This window comes from Sciurus carolinensis, chromosome 13, assembly GCF_902686445.1.
Source record: "Sciurus carolinensis chromosome 13, mSciCar1.2, whole genome shotgun sequence".
NCBI lineage: Eukaryota > Metazoa > Chordata > Mammalia > Rodentia > Sciuridae > Sciurus > Sciurus carolinensis.
This window is the reverse complement of record NC_062225.1, coordinates 65,992,038-66,009,159: the sequence shown is the minus strand read 5'-3', so window position 1 is coordinate 66,009,159 and position 17,122 is coordinate 65,992,038. Positions and strand designations below refer to the sequence as shown.

Here is a 17,122-nt window from a genome sequence, read left to right as displayed (position 1 = left end):
ATTGTGTGAACCCTCCCTTAAGCACATTTCAATACACACCGATATTACATTGCATTACAGTTGCTATGCAGCAGATCTTTAGTTATGAATGTCTTGGACAGAACATAGAATATGTTTGTGTTCCTTGTATCCAGTAGTGACTAATACATAACAGGAACTTAATATGCCACTTTTTTTCAAATGGGGCACCTATATCTCCAGAAATACATTTTAGATGCTTCTTTTGGAAAAGGCACACAATATAGCATTTACCTATCAACGTGCTACTGGTGACATTGTGGGCTGATGCTAAGTAGAAATTAGCAACCAGGAAAAATAACTTGACTCTTTTGTTTGGGGCAGGAATCCTCCACCGAGTACTATCTTCCACAGATAATCATTTTGATCACCATAAGAACAAGCAAATTGTCAAGAAGTACAAGTATATGCAGCTATCGAATTTTTCCTATCCTATAAAGAAGATAAGAGAATAATTGTCCTAAAGTTTGAGGAACTGTGGACAGACTTTCAATAGTCATGAAGATTATAATCATTAGTAAGCAACAATTTTCTTAAGGACAGAGGTCCTAGCTAAATAACACAAGATGTAGTACCAAGGCAAGGAGAAAGCAAAGCATTACACTTACGGATCCACAGGAATTGCCTATACTTTGTCTCCTTAGCCTTCCCAAAGTATTATGAAGTCAACAGGACATCAAGCTACAGAATAACTACTTAAAGTCACACATCTAGTGAATGTTTTCCAACCTAATTTAAAATTGTAGGCTCCCTACAATTTACTCCTTGGCTTTAAGCTAGTGCCCCTGGCCTTTAACCAGCCCAAAGACTTTCGATCTTGTTTGACAGAGGAAGATACACTCCATGAGCCATCTAAGGAAATGTCAAACTATAACTTCCTTAGATACATATATACCCTAAAAAATTAGGAAAACGTTCTTCATTGGCTCACAGATTCATGCCTTGGGCATACATGTCAATCAACAAATGCCCGTTCACTCTAGCTACATAATAAAGCAGAATTCAGAAGCTAGGGTAAAGACTAGCCTGGACTGGGATACCTCACAATCTAATTCTGAAGTTGTCTTAAGTTCACGTTTGTCATTTCATCTAGATGGTTGAGATGTTTTTCATTAGAAACCTTTGGGGATACATCTAATTTAAAAATCAACTAGCAGAACCCATGATTTGTTAGACAAATGCAAAAATATAGTTACATTAATTATGGAGCAATATATGTCATAATTCACTGAAACTTATGTGATATAATTGTTTTATGAGATCATTCTTTTTCAGTAAGATACTAATAATCAGAAAATAAATCAACAGGCTTCATAATAAGTGTGATTCAATCTTTGCAGTATACTAGACAATAATAGGAAAAAAAAAACAAGTACTACTACTACTCCTTATTGCCCCCCTCAAATTCTCCTCATATACATAAAATATCTATACAGAGAAATCTTCATCCATATACCTCACTTCAATTTGAGCACTGCTTGCCTTACAAATACATCTATCCAGAGCAATAACAACAGTGTTTATAATTTAGAGAAAAGAATTAAAACTTTTTTGATTATTCTCTGTCGGTTTAGCAGCATTGATGAAGACAAATGAAGAACATTCCACTCTTTTCTGTCTTTCCCAGTTTTGTTAATCTTGAAGCCAATTTGTGATGAGGCATTCACCGTTTTTATTCAGTAATCTTCTTTCCCATCCATTGGCTAATATTATTCCCAGGTATGTTTTTCATTCATCAGTAAAAACGTGGTCCAGGCCAAGCCCATCCATCATCATTATTTAGAACCAGCTCATAGAACATGCTTGCAAATGAACTTTAACACCTTAGATGCAAAAAGATTTTTTTCAGCCTATCTCTCTAATAGTCAAACAATAAGGAGGTAGGCTAACAGCAGTGGGCAAAGTTATAAGTTTTTAGAAGCAACAATTTCCCTGAAATTATTTGCTGGAGTTCAGTAAATCTTTTAAGAGAAGATTAACTTCAAGGAACAATCTCTCCTTTTGAAAAAGGGATTTTTTTGCACTATCTCTATTGAGATACTAGTAAGAAAACAGAATGAAGAAATTAGCTTAGTAATATTAACAGGATATTGTTTAAAGGCCTGGTGTAACATACTTAATTTTCATGTGGGCCTTAAATACTTTAGGTGATTATTCTGATTTATTAACCATGATTAGAAGACTTTATTTACAGTAGAAGATATGTTTTCAATTCTAAGCAGTTAATACATATGCCAACTTTCAGAAATAAACTATTGTCTTTACTTGCTTATTTCCAATACTAAACAACTCTCTGAATTCTAAATACATGACAATTTAAATTGGTGTTTTTATACAAATCAGATTTTCTAAGATGGCAACTTCTAGTATTTTGTCTTTGCGCATAGACACAGATGTTGACAGATTTTATTAAGCAAAATTTTACTGTTTCCATAAATATTTTTAAATTTTACCTTATAGTAAATAATCAAATTGTGACTCCTGAGACATTGGGGAGTGCGACAGGAGGTAGGAAATGAAGAGAGGTCTTTGCCTTATGAATATTAGTTGTTTTAAATGTCAAAAGACCCAGATAAATTGTCAAAGTGAAGTTTTTGTTAATCAGTAGCTGTGTACTTAGATTCTCCAGTAACCTACTTTATCAACTCTAGAGATTCCCTGGCCTCCATAAGGTTTTTCGTTCTGGGAATTTCCATAATTTTGACACTTTAACTTTCATAAAGCCTATCAAACCCAAACAAAACCTATTTTGTTTTTAATTCATCAGGAAATCTGGAATCTACTTCAAGAGATGTTCTGCATAGATTTTGATGCCATGTCTAAGGAACATTCCCTAAGGCTGATTTTAGTCCCCTGTGCCTCTCCTCAACTCCTGTGTCACATACTTGAAATTTAATTATAACTTAATATATATTCTAATGCACATATATGTAAATGTATCTTTATATATGCAAATGTATCTTTATAGAGTCTCTTGCTTAATAGGGTCTTACTACTAATGGCCTAGCAGACAGATAGTTAAGGCAAAGTAGAAAAGTTAAATTTTCAAACTCTTTAGTATACTATAAGAAAAATAGTCTCAATGTCTACTGACAGGAATCTAAATCGATGTGACTCTTTTGGGAAAAGAGTTTGGTAAATATATATCAAGACATTGAAATTTTATTACCCTTTGCCTGTGTGATTGTAGTTTTAATGATCTATCCTACATTATAATTCATAATTTCAAAAACATGATTTTGCACAAGCATGGTCTTAGGAGTATTATTTATAAAAGTGATCTCACTAATCCCCAGAAAGCAATAAATATAGAAAGACTATCTTATATTCACTGGAAAATTTAGGATCCAGTTAATTGTTTAGAATGAATTATTCTATCTTTAAGAAAAATCTTGTGTTATGAATGTTAAGTTCAGTGGTAGACTACAAAAGTAAATATTTGCTAATATAGGAACCTTGCAAATTATACATAGGTCAAAAATGAGATGACAACGACTAGGCATTAACAACTGTGTCTCTGGGGAGTGATATATACATTCTATTCTCACTTTCTTTGAAGGTCTATATTTTATAAGTAGCAACTGTTAACTACAATTTTTGATTATAAAAATGTTATTTTTAAATAAGGAAATGATACACATTACCAGAAGATGTTTTTAAATATTGTGTAAAAACTTTTGTTTTGGTTTGCAAATAAAACATTGGCAAAAATCTTATGATTTTCTTTTTTCAAATAGAGGAAATTCTCACATTTACCTCTGGGAGAAGTTTGAAGCTGGAAGTGAAGAAATTTACTATGCAGGTTGAATATTCTCAAATATAAAGACAACTAAGTACTCTCTAGGTGATATTCATACCGTTGGGTTCATAATTATAATCAGGCAGTACAAAATTTTCAAAAAGTGATCTAAGCAAATGGTTTAATTAACTTTTAGAAAGGTTTGAGTAAATTTGTAATACGTCACACATGGTCATCCCAGCATAGTTCTGTCTTCATATTTATTGATTATCTTTGCTTTCACCTTTGTTCTCCTTCCTTTTTTCCCTTCACTTAACACTATGCATTTAATATATTAAGTACATTGTGGAAATGGAATCGTTTTGAGAATGAAAAAAATAAAATAATTAGTCAAAAATCATTAAATTTCTATTTTATATGCTAAAGGTAATCTTTCCCCCACTAGAATTGCAGACAAATGATTTTTTGTGTGTTTTTTCTTGATGTTGGTAATAATTTAAATTTGCAGTCATCACTATAGTCTCCCCAATTGTCCACTTTTATTACCAATCCTTAGTTTTATATATCTCCATGATGTTCAATTTTGGCAGAAACTGCTTCTGCCAATAACCAATTTAAAATACAGTGTGAATTACTTCCATATCTTATTCATTGTTGGTTTCCCACACCAGAAAGGAAGGCTTCCAAGCATGATGAGGATATGATGCACTCTTGCTGGTTTGCTGGTGAAGGGGTCCAGTGAGAAGGAATGTGGGCTGCCCTGAGAAGCTGTGGGGGGCTCACAATGGCCAGGAGAGGAAAGGTGGTCCCTGTGTCTTAGTCAGCTTTTTCACTGCTGTGACCCACAAACCTGAAAGGAACAATTCTAGAAGAGAAAAAGTTTATTTGGGGACTCACCATTTGAGATCTCAGTCCCTAGACAGCTAACTTCATTCTTTGGGACCCAAGGTGAGGCAGAACATCCTGGTGAAAAGTTGTGGCAGAGGAAAGCAGCTAGGAACAAGGCACCAGGAAGCAGAGGAAGAGAGCTCCGTTCCTCAAGGAGAAAATACAGACCACAAAGGCACACCCCCAGGGACCCACTTCCTCCAGTCATACCCTGACTAGATCAAGACTCTCTCACCCAATCATTTCACCTCTAAACTGTCTTGCATGTCTCACACGTGAGTTTTTGGAGAACACCACATATCTAAACCGTAACACCCTTTCATGACCTCGAAGAAACTGCTTCTGCCAATAACCAAATGAACCTGAAAGTGGATTCTTCCCCATAAGTTTCAAATAAGAGCTCAGTGATCTGACACTTTGATTTTGGCCCTGTGAGAAGACTCTCAGCAGGGAACCCAATGAAGCCCATTCACATGAATATGAATTCAGAATATGAATGAATAAATGGGTGTTTTGTTTTATAATTTTTGTTTTGTTTTATAATTTTTTTGTGATAATTGAAGAAAATTATACATCATTTATTATCGGATGATATTTGATAATACTAAAGAATCACTATGAATTTTGTTGCAATGATAATAATATTATTGTTACATACAAGTCCTTACAGTTTTTGAGGGAACCAAGTATAACACTTGTTACATGGAAACATCTGTATCTTTATATTGTTCTTTTGTGGAAAAGCAAGCTTTATTTCAAAGTAACCTGAGAAGAGCAGCCGAGGGGAACACATTTACAAACTGGATGGGAGCATATAGATACTGTATTACTTGGTAAAGGCTCAGTCAGAAGTCTCAGCAATTCCTGCTGATACTCTAACACTATTCAGTTTCCTCTTCAGGCTGAAACTAAACAGTAGTCTTGAAGATGCCTATGATGTCTTTGTTATCCAAACACACTCCCTTTTAGGAAAGAGAACACCTGGGGTCTACTTTTTGGGCGATCTGATTAATTATTAAAATAAATATTTACATTGAGAATATAGTTAAGCTAGTAGCTTTCTTCACATTTTCACATTTTTCAAAGAACCAAGAGGTTTCATGTTTTAAGCAGTTGAGCTGGTAAAGATCCTGCCTCCATTTTATAGGAAATGGATTACATTCAATTACTCCTTACAACCGAAAGATCATTCCATTGCTTTTGAAGTACTGAATGGGCTGGCATCTGCAACGGTAGCTAAATAAATGAGATTTCTATGTAACACATGCTGGTACTGGACACATTCCTTCTCTCGATCCTTGTTCTGATGCTCCATGATACAGCGGATCAACTGGTCAAGAGCTGGATAGTCTCTTGATTGACTTCTGCCTTGCCCCTCATCCAGTCAGGTACAAAGACCACCGACATTGCTGGGGGCCTCAGTCGCACCCCGCCTCAGAAAAAGACGCCGATGGGCTTCTAGACAGACGCTATCTCCTCGCCTGTTTTATAATTTTTTAAAAGGAAGCCTTATGAAGACAGAATTTTGTCTGTTTTCTCTTCCTTCATTGCTGTACCCCAAGAACTAAAACAATGTCTGAGGCATATTAGCCCCAAGAAATAAATTTATTAATATTAAAACAAGTTTACTCAATGTTAGATTCTAAGGGTTCTTTTTAGTATAAATATGATTCTTTATGTTTACAAAGAGAAATTAAAACATGTTTTACAAAGACATGTGCACTAATATTCATGACAGCAATATTAATAATAGTCAAAAAGTAGAAATAACTCATTATGAATTTGTACATTGAAAGAAGTATATCTCCATAAAATAGAATAATACTCAATATTTAAAACAAATCAACTGGCAATATATGTTACAACTCGGAAAAATCTGAAAAACATCATTTTAATTGAAAGAAACCAGATAAAAAAAACTACATATTATATATTTCTGTGTATACAGAAAGTCTAGCAAAGACAAATTCATAAAGACAAAAAGCAGATCATTGGTTTCAAGTACTCCAAGTGTTATTGTAGAGAGGGTTGTTTAACTGAAAATGGGAGTGAGAGAACATTTGAGGCAGATGGAAACTTTTTAAAACTGGACCATGTTAATAGGTATATAATTTTATAAACCAACTAAAATCATCTCATTGTATACTTAAATGGATGAATTTTACGGTATGTAATTATAACTCAGTAACTGTTTTTAAAACACTATATAAATAAGTATGATATTGTATTCTCTCTCTCACATAAACACACATGCACACACAAACACGCATGCACGTGCACACACACATACGAATATGTATTCAAGAATATGCAATTTGTTTCCCTGTAATGAATCACAAAAATATTAAAAGTGGTTACATAGGGAACAAAAAATAATAATCGAAGGTATGAGAGACTTTCTCTTATCATTTTTAACTTTTGATATAAGTTGAAGTTATTCTAAATTTATAAATGCTTTATTTTTATTTAATAAAAATGTCAATTTTTTAAAAAATATATTTTTAAATTGAGGACTTTCTTACCCTCTGATTTCCAAAACATGATCTGTTTGTGCATGGATTTAACTTTTTTAAAGTTTGACTGCCACAGAGAGTGATCATGCATACTTGTTAAGCATAAAACTTTGAAATCTTTGGTTTTATTCCTTTTAATACTTATGGGTCCATGAGAAAAATTCTGACACTTATAAAAAAAACCCATCAACTAATTACCTAGTATATTTCTCTTTATCTGGAATGTAAATTACTTTTCTGATCATGTTATATGTTTATCTAAACCAATGTTCCTCAATTTTATAGTGTATTAAAATAACCTGGAAAGCTTATTTAAAATGAGTGTACTAGATCACATCCAAAGATGTGTTTATGTTGTAGTTTTGAACTGTTTTGTAATCTGCATTAAAAAAAAGAATGCCAACTGATTCTGATACAATTTCCTTCAAACTATGCTTTACATACATTACGAATAATGGTCTAGAGTAGGTTAATTCATATCTGAATTCGCATTTAATGGAGGATCTCAAAAATGTCCATTTACTTGAAACTGGTTATTCTCTAACACACTTGTGATTTATTAGGGGAAAATATATGTTCAAACATAGGTGAACATTTGACTCAATAGCAAAATCTATGCTACCACATCCAGGGGGATGCCCCCCTACTGTCACTAAGGACACATGGCAGAGTGATTTCTGCACAGAGAATGGTTTTGCAATGATAGATGATGAAATTACTCTTAGCATATTCCTCTTGAGTAATTCCTAAGAAAGAATCACAGGATTCATGTCAATTATGTAGTACACACCAGCCTAAGACTTCGACCAAGAAGAAATGCAGAGGAGGAGAACCCAAAGAATGATGCAAGAGACATTTCTCTTATCTATTCTCCCAAACAGAGCTTAAAAATTCCCTTATTACAATTACTTAGAGTTATTGCCAAAGTGAGACAGCCATATCACCAGTAGGTTACTTATATTTTTATCTGAATTGTTCAATCAACTCCGCATGTTTTATTCTCTACTACAATCTGAGTCATTAACTATTCCTTTTCATTGCCATGTTAAGATCCAAATTAGAGAAATTCTTTAAGTCTGTAAAAAAATTATATAGCTGCCATACAAAACAAAATTTACCATTTTACAAGAACACATAAAATTATACATTAAACACATACATAACAATAGTTTCTTATACGACAAAAAGGAAAATGTGAGTGTGATAAAAATGTGTGTACATGTGCCTCTACATCCATATAAAACATTATATAATACATGGAAATTTATATGTATGTGTGTATTTTAATATATAAATAGAGGAAAGAGAGTGAATGCACAGCCCAATGATAATAACATATAATGAACTGAAGAATACCTTTAATTCACCGACCATATGTACCTAAGGAAAAGTGAAGAAATAAAGAAGGGGGAGAGTAAGAATCATAGGCGTAGAACCAAATCTCAAGCATTAAGATGAAGACTTTGATTCGAGAAGTCAGATAGGAAATACCATTAGATAATTCTGCCTCAACCAAATTTGTTTGGCTGGATATTAGACATAGAGTATCCATTTAAAGTGTTTCCAAAGCAAATATAGACTCTCCTTTGATTTCTTGATACATGATTACCTGATGCAGTTTAGGGACTGAGAGATAATTACTACAATATCAGCATTCATTGACAAATTGTACAACTTTCTATTAATCACTGAAAAAAAAAATAACCTAATTCATGTACTTTGTCTTACTTTAAATCCTAAAACAGAAGTCTATTATAGGCATATTTTTAAAATGTAGTATAAATCAAGGTGTTTCAAGTATATGGGTCATTATTTCACCATCATAAAGATCACCTCAGTCAAAGAGTTCAGATTTGGTTATTAAATTTCTATGTTTATGGGTTGCAAATCAAATCAACTGAATCAGAATCACAGGATTTATGTCTGAGAATTTGTATTGTTAACAAACACCCTAAGGGGCTCTGGTAAATGCTAATTTGAGAACCACCCTCTAGATGATGAAGATGACAATAGATTCTGCTGAACAAATCTGATTTGGTTTTGTATACTGAGTTGCCTTTATCATCACAGCAGGCTGACTAATGGCCACACAAAGATACCTGTGACTTAATCCCTGGAAACTGTAAACATGACCTTATAAGAAGAAAAGGTCTTCACAGATAAGATTTACTTAAGGATCTTGAGATAGGGTGGTCATGGAAGATTATTCAGGTAGACCCTAAATGTTATCACAAGTGTCTTCATAAGAGAATGACAAAGGAGATTTCTTACAACAGAAAGAGAAGAGGTGATATGAAGATTCAGCAGAGATAGAATCATACACGATGGTCTTGAAATGGGAATGACGTAACCACAGTCCTACAAATGCCAATAACCACCACATGGTGGAAAAGGCAAGAAAGTGATTTTCCCCTGGAGCAGGGACACCTTAATATTCTGACCCATAAAACTGACTTCATTCTGGCATTCCAGACTGTAAGCAAACAAATGCTTATTATTCAAGGCACCCAGTTAATGGTAATTTGTTAAAGCAGGCACAGGAATCTCAGACAATTGCCATGGACAATGAACAAAGTAAGTAATAAGCAATAGGTAAATTGACTTAATTGTACTTTTCTTTATTGGATTAAAGGAGAAACTGTCTGACTTGTTAGACTGTTCTTTTTTATTTTTCCTTTTTTTGGCAGGCATTGGGTAGTGATCACAGAGTAAAGCAGTCATAATAGAAAATGAATAAAAACTATTATTGAAATTTCAAAAATGCTCACTAAAACTGGATTAATATTTTCCTGTGAAAATCATTCCCTTATAGTATCTATAAGTCATGTTTCTTCCTAAATACAAAATGACAAAGTGGAAAGACCAGTTGTAGTAGAAGAAGAGGGAAAAGAGGAATGGATATAGGAAGCACCCTCATTAGTGGGGAAAGACCCTGAAACAGAAGAGTTTGAAGGGGCTAATGGTATTAGAGAGCCTAATAATGGACATGAGGTTGGAGCACACTTTCATTCCTTCATCCTTTCCACAATCCACTGAACAAATACTCATAGAACACACCTTCAGAACACATAGCAAGCAAGATAGACGAGGACTTTGTCTTTATGAAATCTATCTTAGGAGACTAATAGGAAGCTTCCAATTAGCAAATAGCCAGCTCTGTATGTAGGGCTTATATTCTAGGAAACTTTTTCTGTTATTCCCATCACCCCTATCTTTCTTTCTTATCTCCCAGAAGGCTACCTAACATCAGCTTTTAATCAGAAATTGGTCATATTTATTCAGCCCAGGTGATTTTTTCTCCATTTCTTTTCCCATGTACAATTGATTGTTTTCTCCCTTGGGCTCTCACTGTACTGTAAACTAATTTATGTATCATGGGTTACATTCCATTCATTTCTTTAAATATATCTATCTCATATTAAACAGTAAATCCCACTTCCCGGTACTGCCAAGGCCAGATTCAGTATTTATCTTTGAGTAGTAATATAGAGCCTAGCACAAAGAAGAAAATAAAAACTAGTGGTTGAACGAATTAATAAATTAATAAAATTCAGGCTATACTCTTTATGGGAAAGTACTACCTGAACCAAGACTATAAGCAAGCAGGAGTCAGAATTTAAATGGTACTGAGTCTCAGACTCCAATATCCCTGTGCACTCTTGAGACATATTAATTGTGGAAAGCATTGTGAATTAATTCAAACTATTGTTTAAGTGTCCTAGAGTAGTGTCTTGTCCATTACAGGGACAACTTGAACCAGTGGCAGTGTATCTCATTGTGCCAGCTGTTCTAGATGAAGAAATGAATGAAATGGACTATCCATTTTCATTGCTGAGCAACAAGGGGGAGAGAGAAATAGGTAAACAATCATACACCTTAGTCCATAAAAGTGGGCATGTAGAGATAAGATGCTAGATTAGAATACTAATTTAGAAAATTCCTTAAATTAAAAGACATTTTTTATTATTCCCAAGGATTCTGAAAGTTTTTAATTTTTTTTTCATTTAAAAAGTTTCTATCAATGTTTAATTTCACTGGAAAATGTTAGATTTTTTTTCATTAGCATAGAGCTCTTTATAAGCAGCCTGGGAGAGAACTGATTAGGAAAACCATAGTGAGTAAACTACTTCTGAAAACCAGAATGTAATATTACTTATTAAAGATAGTGCCTATAAAATGGAAACAAGTAGGCTGTAACTCCCCTTGTCTGAGTACCGGGAAGTCAGCCAACCACTTCTGTTGGCCATAAGAGTTCTTTCCAGATGGTGGAATAAATTCTCTAGCAACAAAACAAACACCCAAGTCCCTCATTACTTAATATTTTGGGCAGTACATTCTTGTCTTGAATGATGCACTTTCCAGCCAGTTCTTCAAGGAAGAAATATGGAGTCATCTCTGACCATTCCCTCCTTCACGTCTGACATTCTATCAGTCGTAAAGAGAGAGAGTAGACAACCTCCCCTTTAACCCAGTTGGGGTAGTTTCCATTAACATTATCAACTCAAACTTTCAGAGCTTCATTGGCTTCCAACCTCAGGAATAAGAGTTGACTCACCCTATGGATGAAGTGGGCAGAACCCCAGGTCATGGTATTCTATCAGGTGGGCAAATATGTTGAAAAGTAAAGCTCTCCTGTGGTCCTCCCTCAAGAAACTGGCTCTCTTTCTCCCTGTTTTTGGAGGAAAATAATGGAGTCCTCATTTCAACCTCCAGACACTCTCTCAGTCTTTAACTTTGCTTTGTATGTAGTCTTATAATTTAATACTAAAACGATAATTCCTTTTGAGTTCCATGATGCATCATGGTTACTGTCTTAGGTAAGACCAAAGGAGAAGGTGGTTATTTTTCAGACTATTCTAAACCCATGTTACTATATTAATTCTTTCAAGTCTGTGTTTTAAAAATTAACCATTATCTTATTTGGTTTTCTTACTTAGGGGTATTGGCATCTCCAGTTTGAATAAGAATAGCCTCCTAACAGCCTCCACTCTATTCTTCCATTCTCCTTCACTGACATGATGTGAAGCCAGCTGTGTCTTGGTCAGGTTAGTGTCCTGAGTCTGTAACTTATGCAGTCACAAGGGACCATGCACTCAAGAGAGTCCTTCATTTTGTTTGATCAGCTGTTAAGATTTTTTTCGATCCTTGTATGTTTTCCTTTGAACTTGTGTTTTAAACATCAAGTCTGATGGAAAAGATGGAAACTTTCCATTCTTTTTTTTTTTTTTTTTTGATGAATTGCTCTAGTGAGTATATGCAATCCTTATGCTGAATGGAAATGGTGTGAATGTAAATCCTTGCCTTAATCCTGATATTAGAGAAAAAGCTTTCAATTCTTCACCCTTAAATATGATGCAATAATAGCTCCGGGCTTTTCATAGAAAGCAGAGAGGCATGGCATTCTATGAAAAACATACCAGTTACACACTGTATTTCTGTGAAATTCGGTGGTTTAAGGTAGTTCTCTATTTCAGATACAGGAGATACAGTGTCGAAGGAGGTGTATAAGAAATTTAAGTGGTCGCTTTGGGAAAATACATTCTATCTTACTAATGAAAATCATTATAGGTAACAATAAAAATGGTAACTTATACTATGTTTATAAATAAGAGTCAGCAATACAAAAGTATCTATTTTCACATAATTGAAATCTAATTTCACCAATTAAAATCACAGCAAGATCTGTAGATACATGTAAAAATTATTTTGTAATTTACACAGAGGTTTACAAAGCTCCAAACATCTAGGTCACATCTGAAAAATAAAGGCACACCATAGGATAAAAAGACTTACTTTAAAGGTTTAGTAAAGATAGAGCATTCACCTGAAAGTGTGTTGAAAAATATAACAGAATAGTTAGCCCAGAAAGAGTTCCCCCTGTGCATGAAAAATGTATATGTGATTAACAGGGCATTGAAAAACATCAAATGGAACTCAGAAAAATTAATTAGCCAAATAATCAAATATTAGATACGAACCTTCAACCATCTATGAAAATGATTCAACATTTGACATGAAAGAAAAAGTTTAAAAAATTTAAAGAGAATAAAGAAGAGAATCAAAATAACTTTTTAGAATAAGAGAAATATTTTACACAAGATTTTTAAATGCTTACTATAAAAAAGACTAAGAAAAGGAGTAAAATTAAGAATTACCCCTGACAACCATGGAAACAAAAATATGTACCCCATTTGTGTACAATGAATCAAAATAAAGCCTGTAAAAATAAAATAAAATAAAATAAAATAAAAAAATAAAGTGAATGCCATTCTGGCAACAAGGACAGAAAGGAAGGATATGTTACATGAAAGAAGACAGGCCCAGAGAAACCAGTACTTCATGTTTTCACTTGTATATGTTAACCAAAGAGGTGATCTCAGGTAAAATAGAGGTTACCAGAACCTGTGAAAGGAGTGTAGATGGAAGGAAGGAGAGAGGATGATTGACAGGTACCGGGCACCCTTTCATAGGAAGAGTAACTTCCAGTGTTATAAATCAGAGTAGGACAACTGACTGATGACTGTTCACATTTCAAAAGAAAGGATTTTGAATGTTCCTGACACAAAAGAGTAATAAAGTTTGAAGGCAATGCTCATTTTGTTGAGGTCATCATAACAGGTTGTATACATGTACTGAAATGTCACATTATACCCTACACATATGTACAATTATGTGTCAAAAAACATATCAAATTTAAAAAAAAGAATTATCCTTGATTAAAGGTACTTTAAAATAGTTAAGGAATTGATACATTATGAGAATACATAATTGATGTTAAAAAAAAAAACTAGAATTCAGAAGACAGAAAAAAGAACTCCTAAAAGCAATAAGAAGAGTTACGGGACTGGGGATGTAGCTCAGTTTGTAGAGTGCTTGTCTCACATGCACAAGGCCCTGGTTTCAATTCCCAGCACCAGGAAAAAAAAAAAAAAAAAGAGAAGAAGGGTTGTGTGCTAAAAGAAAAGAAAAAAACAAACAAACCAAAATAATGTGAATAAGCATCAAACATGAGAACAAATTGAATGATGAATAAAAATAAGTAAAGACTGTCAGTCTGCCTCCTGTTCAGGAGAAAGCAATGCACAACTTAGTAGATGGCTCATATATTTATATGAGGAAATATGGCTCAAAATGTTTATTCACGTAATTTTTTCCATAAAATCTAACACTCTAATGTCCATTAACTGGAGAAAAATAATGATGAAATTATCACTCATCAGCAGAATGCATAGCTGGGAAAGTAAAAGAAATAGGTCCACAGGCAAAATTAAACATTTTTGATGCATTCTTGAATTGAAAAATAAATAAAAGTAACTCTACAAAACAAGACTACCTTTAGTGTGATGACATATTTATAAAACTCAAGAATGAGTAAAGCTAGATGATGCATTGCTTAGTGATAAACCAATAAAAATTAAGCAAAAATCAATATTTTTCAAGCATGTGAATGATAAACAATATATAGATTATACTTGCCTCTGGTATGAGGTGGGTGATGAGATTTGGAAGAAGCCTGCATATAGCCTCCAAATTGATAATATTATTTCCTATAATTTTTGCAATAGGTTTACATACATTGTGTAACATGCATGTTATATACTGTATTTCTGTGAAATTCTGTGTTTTAAGGAAGTTCTCTATTTCAGAGACAGGAGATATAGAGTGTCAAAGGAGGAGTATAAGAAAATTAAATGATTCCTTTGGGAAAACACATTCTATCTTACTAAAGGATATTATTATAAATAACAATAACATGGTAACATACTACCTTTATAAACAAGACTCAGCATTACAAAAGTGTGTGTGTGTGTGTGTGTGTGTGTGTGTGTGTGTGTATGACAGAGAGAGAGAGAGATTCAAATGTTGGACATTTGGAAGACAATCTTCCAGGCTTTTCTATAGGCCAGTACAATTTCCCAGTGTATTTTACACTCGACCCTACCTAGCAAGGCTCATGCAAACATGAGAAACACTGCAGTGACCTGGTGAACATAAACGGATCATTTAGTTTTCTGTGAATTCCTTTTTATGTGTTTTATTTACGAAGTTGTAAAGATAGACACCATGCAGACTGGGTGACGCAGAGACTGCGTTCCTCCATTGCTGAACATTAAAATTATAGTCTTACCCAGTTTGTCAGAAAATATATGTGGTTCCCTTACATTAAGCAAAGCATTTTGTTATTTCATTAAAAAACAAATGTTCTAAAGAAATAAGAAGGGAGCTCGCCCTTGCACTTTAGTTGGGGTAAAGAAGAAAGAGTTGGTAGGTATCCACCCGTTGTGCAATCACTAGGAACATCGTTTTACTTTATGTTGTGGGACAATTTTTTCTTTGTTTTGTTTATTTTGAAATGTTATTTTCTAGCTTTTTTATGCTACCTGTACATAGTCATAAAAATCTATTTTTATGATTTCAAATAATTTATCTATATATTGTTTCCCATAAAGTTTGAGTTCTCCAGAAAAGAAGAACCAATTGGACGCACACACACACACACACACACACACATTTTCTCTCCTCTCTCTCTCTTATACACACACACATACACACACAGGCACACACACATACACACACACACACACACACACACACACACACAGAGGTTTAAATAATAAAATTGGTTCAACGGAGGTCGAGAGGGCCAAGATGAGCAATTGGCCCCCTGAAGACCCAAAAGGGCCACTGGTATAGTTCCAGCCTGAATCTGAAGTCCTAAGAAGCAGGAGAGCACATGGTGTAAGTTCCTGCCTAAATCTGAGTCTGAAGGCAGGAGAAGACTGATTTCCCATCTTAAATACATTCAGGTAAAGAGTTATTCAACAATTTCTTTTTAACTAGCCTTTTCAAAAAAAGCTGGAAGTTGAATAGCTTTCATAGTACAATTCTTCACAGCAATAAAATTCTGTTGGAATCCATAATATTTTGACTTTCATAAATCAGGTAAGATTAAACTTATACATATATTGGAAAATTCTTCCAAGGCAGTATAGTAAGTTGAATTAAAATACAAGAGAAAAACAAAAGTAATATTTTATTCAAAATGCAGTTAGAAAAATATTATGAACAGGATAGAACTAAGTTAATTCTTTGCACTTTCCAGAGAGCAACAAATATTTAATGAAATCATAGTATTCATAATTTGAAAAGATACCAAGGCAAATTAAACATGAAATTTGTCCTGAAGAATATTTCAGTGTAGTAAATTTGATTAGAGGCTACCCAAATCAAGTCATACAAGAGGTACAATGCAGGGCAATGCCTATTTCTACCATTTCCTTGCCCAACAACCCTACTCCATCCATGGACTTTGAATCATCATCCCATTATCTTTATTAAAGGACTCTCCCTCAGCTGTGGGAGCACCATGGTCCAGGCAGAAGGGAACTCTGTTGGAGTTCTTTCTACCTGGAATCCCACTTATACTTTGTCGCTCTTCCCCTGGTCTCATCCCTTGTCTTCATCTCAGGACCCTCTTCTGGAAACTCAACATAAGTCAGGTATAGCATAGATCTACAGGTCCTGAAATAAGAACAGAAGGTTCTGGAAAGCAACCTTGCTGTTTTGTTTTATATGCCATATGCAGGGACATCATTTTGACTTTGCTTTTATTGCTCCATCAGAGATTAGTATTAGATATTAGTTTATGGTACCGTGTATTTGATCAATATACCTAATTTTGAACACTCTTTTTTCTCCTAAAATGTAGTACAAACTCAAATCCATTGTAATCATTATATTAAATTAGTATAGGATTGAATCACATGGACCAAGTGATTAACACTAACAGGAAATTGTCATTTTATAAAGAAGTGTTTATTTAGCTGTCCCTGTGAAATGCAATTCAGGAATCTTTCACCATTTTTGCTACTCTAACTAAGCGTGTACTAAGTTTAACTTGATTAATTAACACTAGATTCATGTAAGCAACAACATTTTGTTTGCTACACTGATAATGAATTTC

At 33.9% G+C, this 17,122-nt stretch overlaps 1 pseudogene; it reads right to left on the bottom strand.

The window, feature by feature from the left end:
* Window positions 1-5,670: 5,670 nt before the first annotated feature.
* LOC124962708 (SS18-like protein 2) lies at window positions 5,671-6,052 on the bottom strand (annotated as a pseudogene).
* Window positions 6,053-17,122: the final 11,070 nt, after the last annotated feature.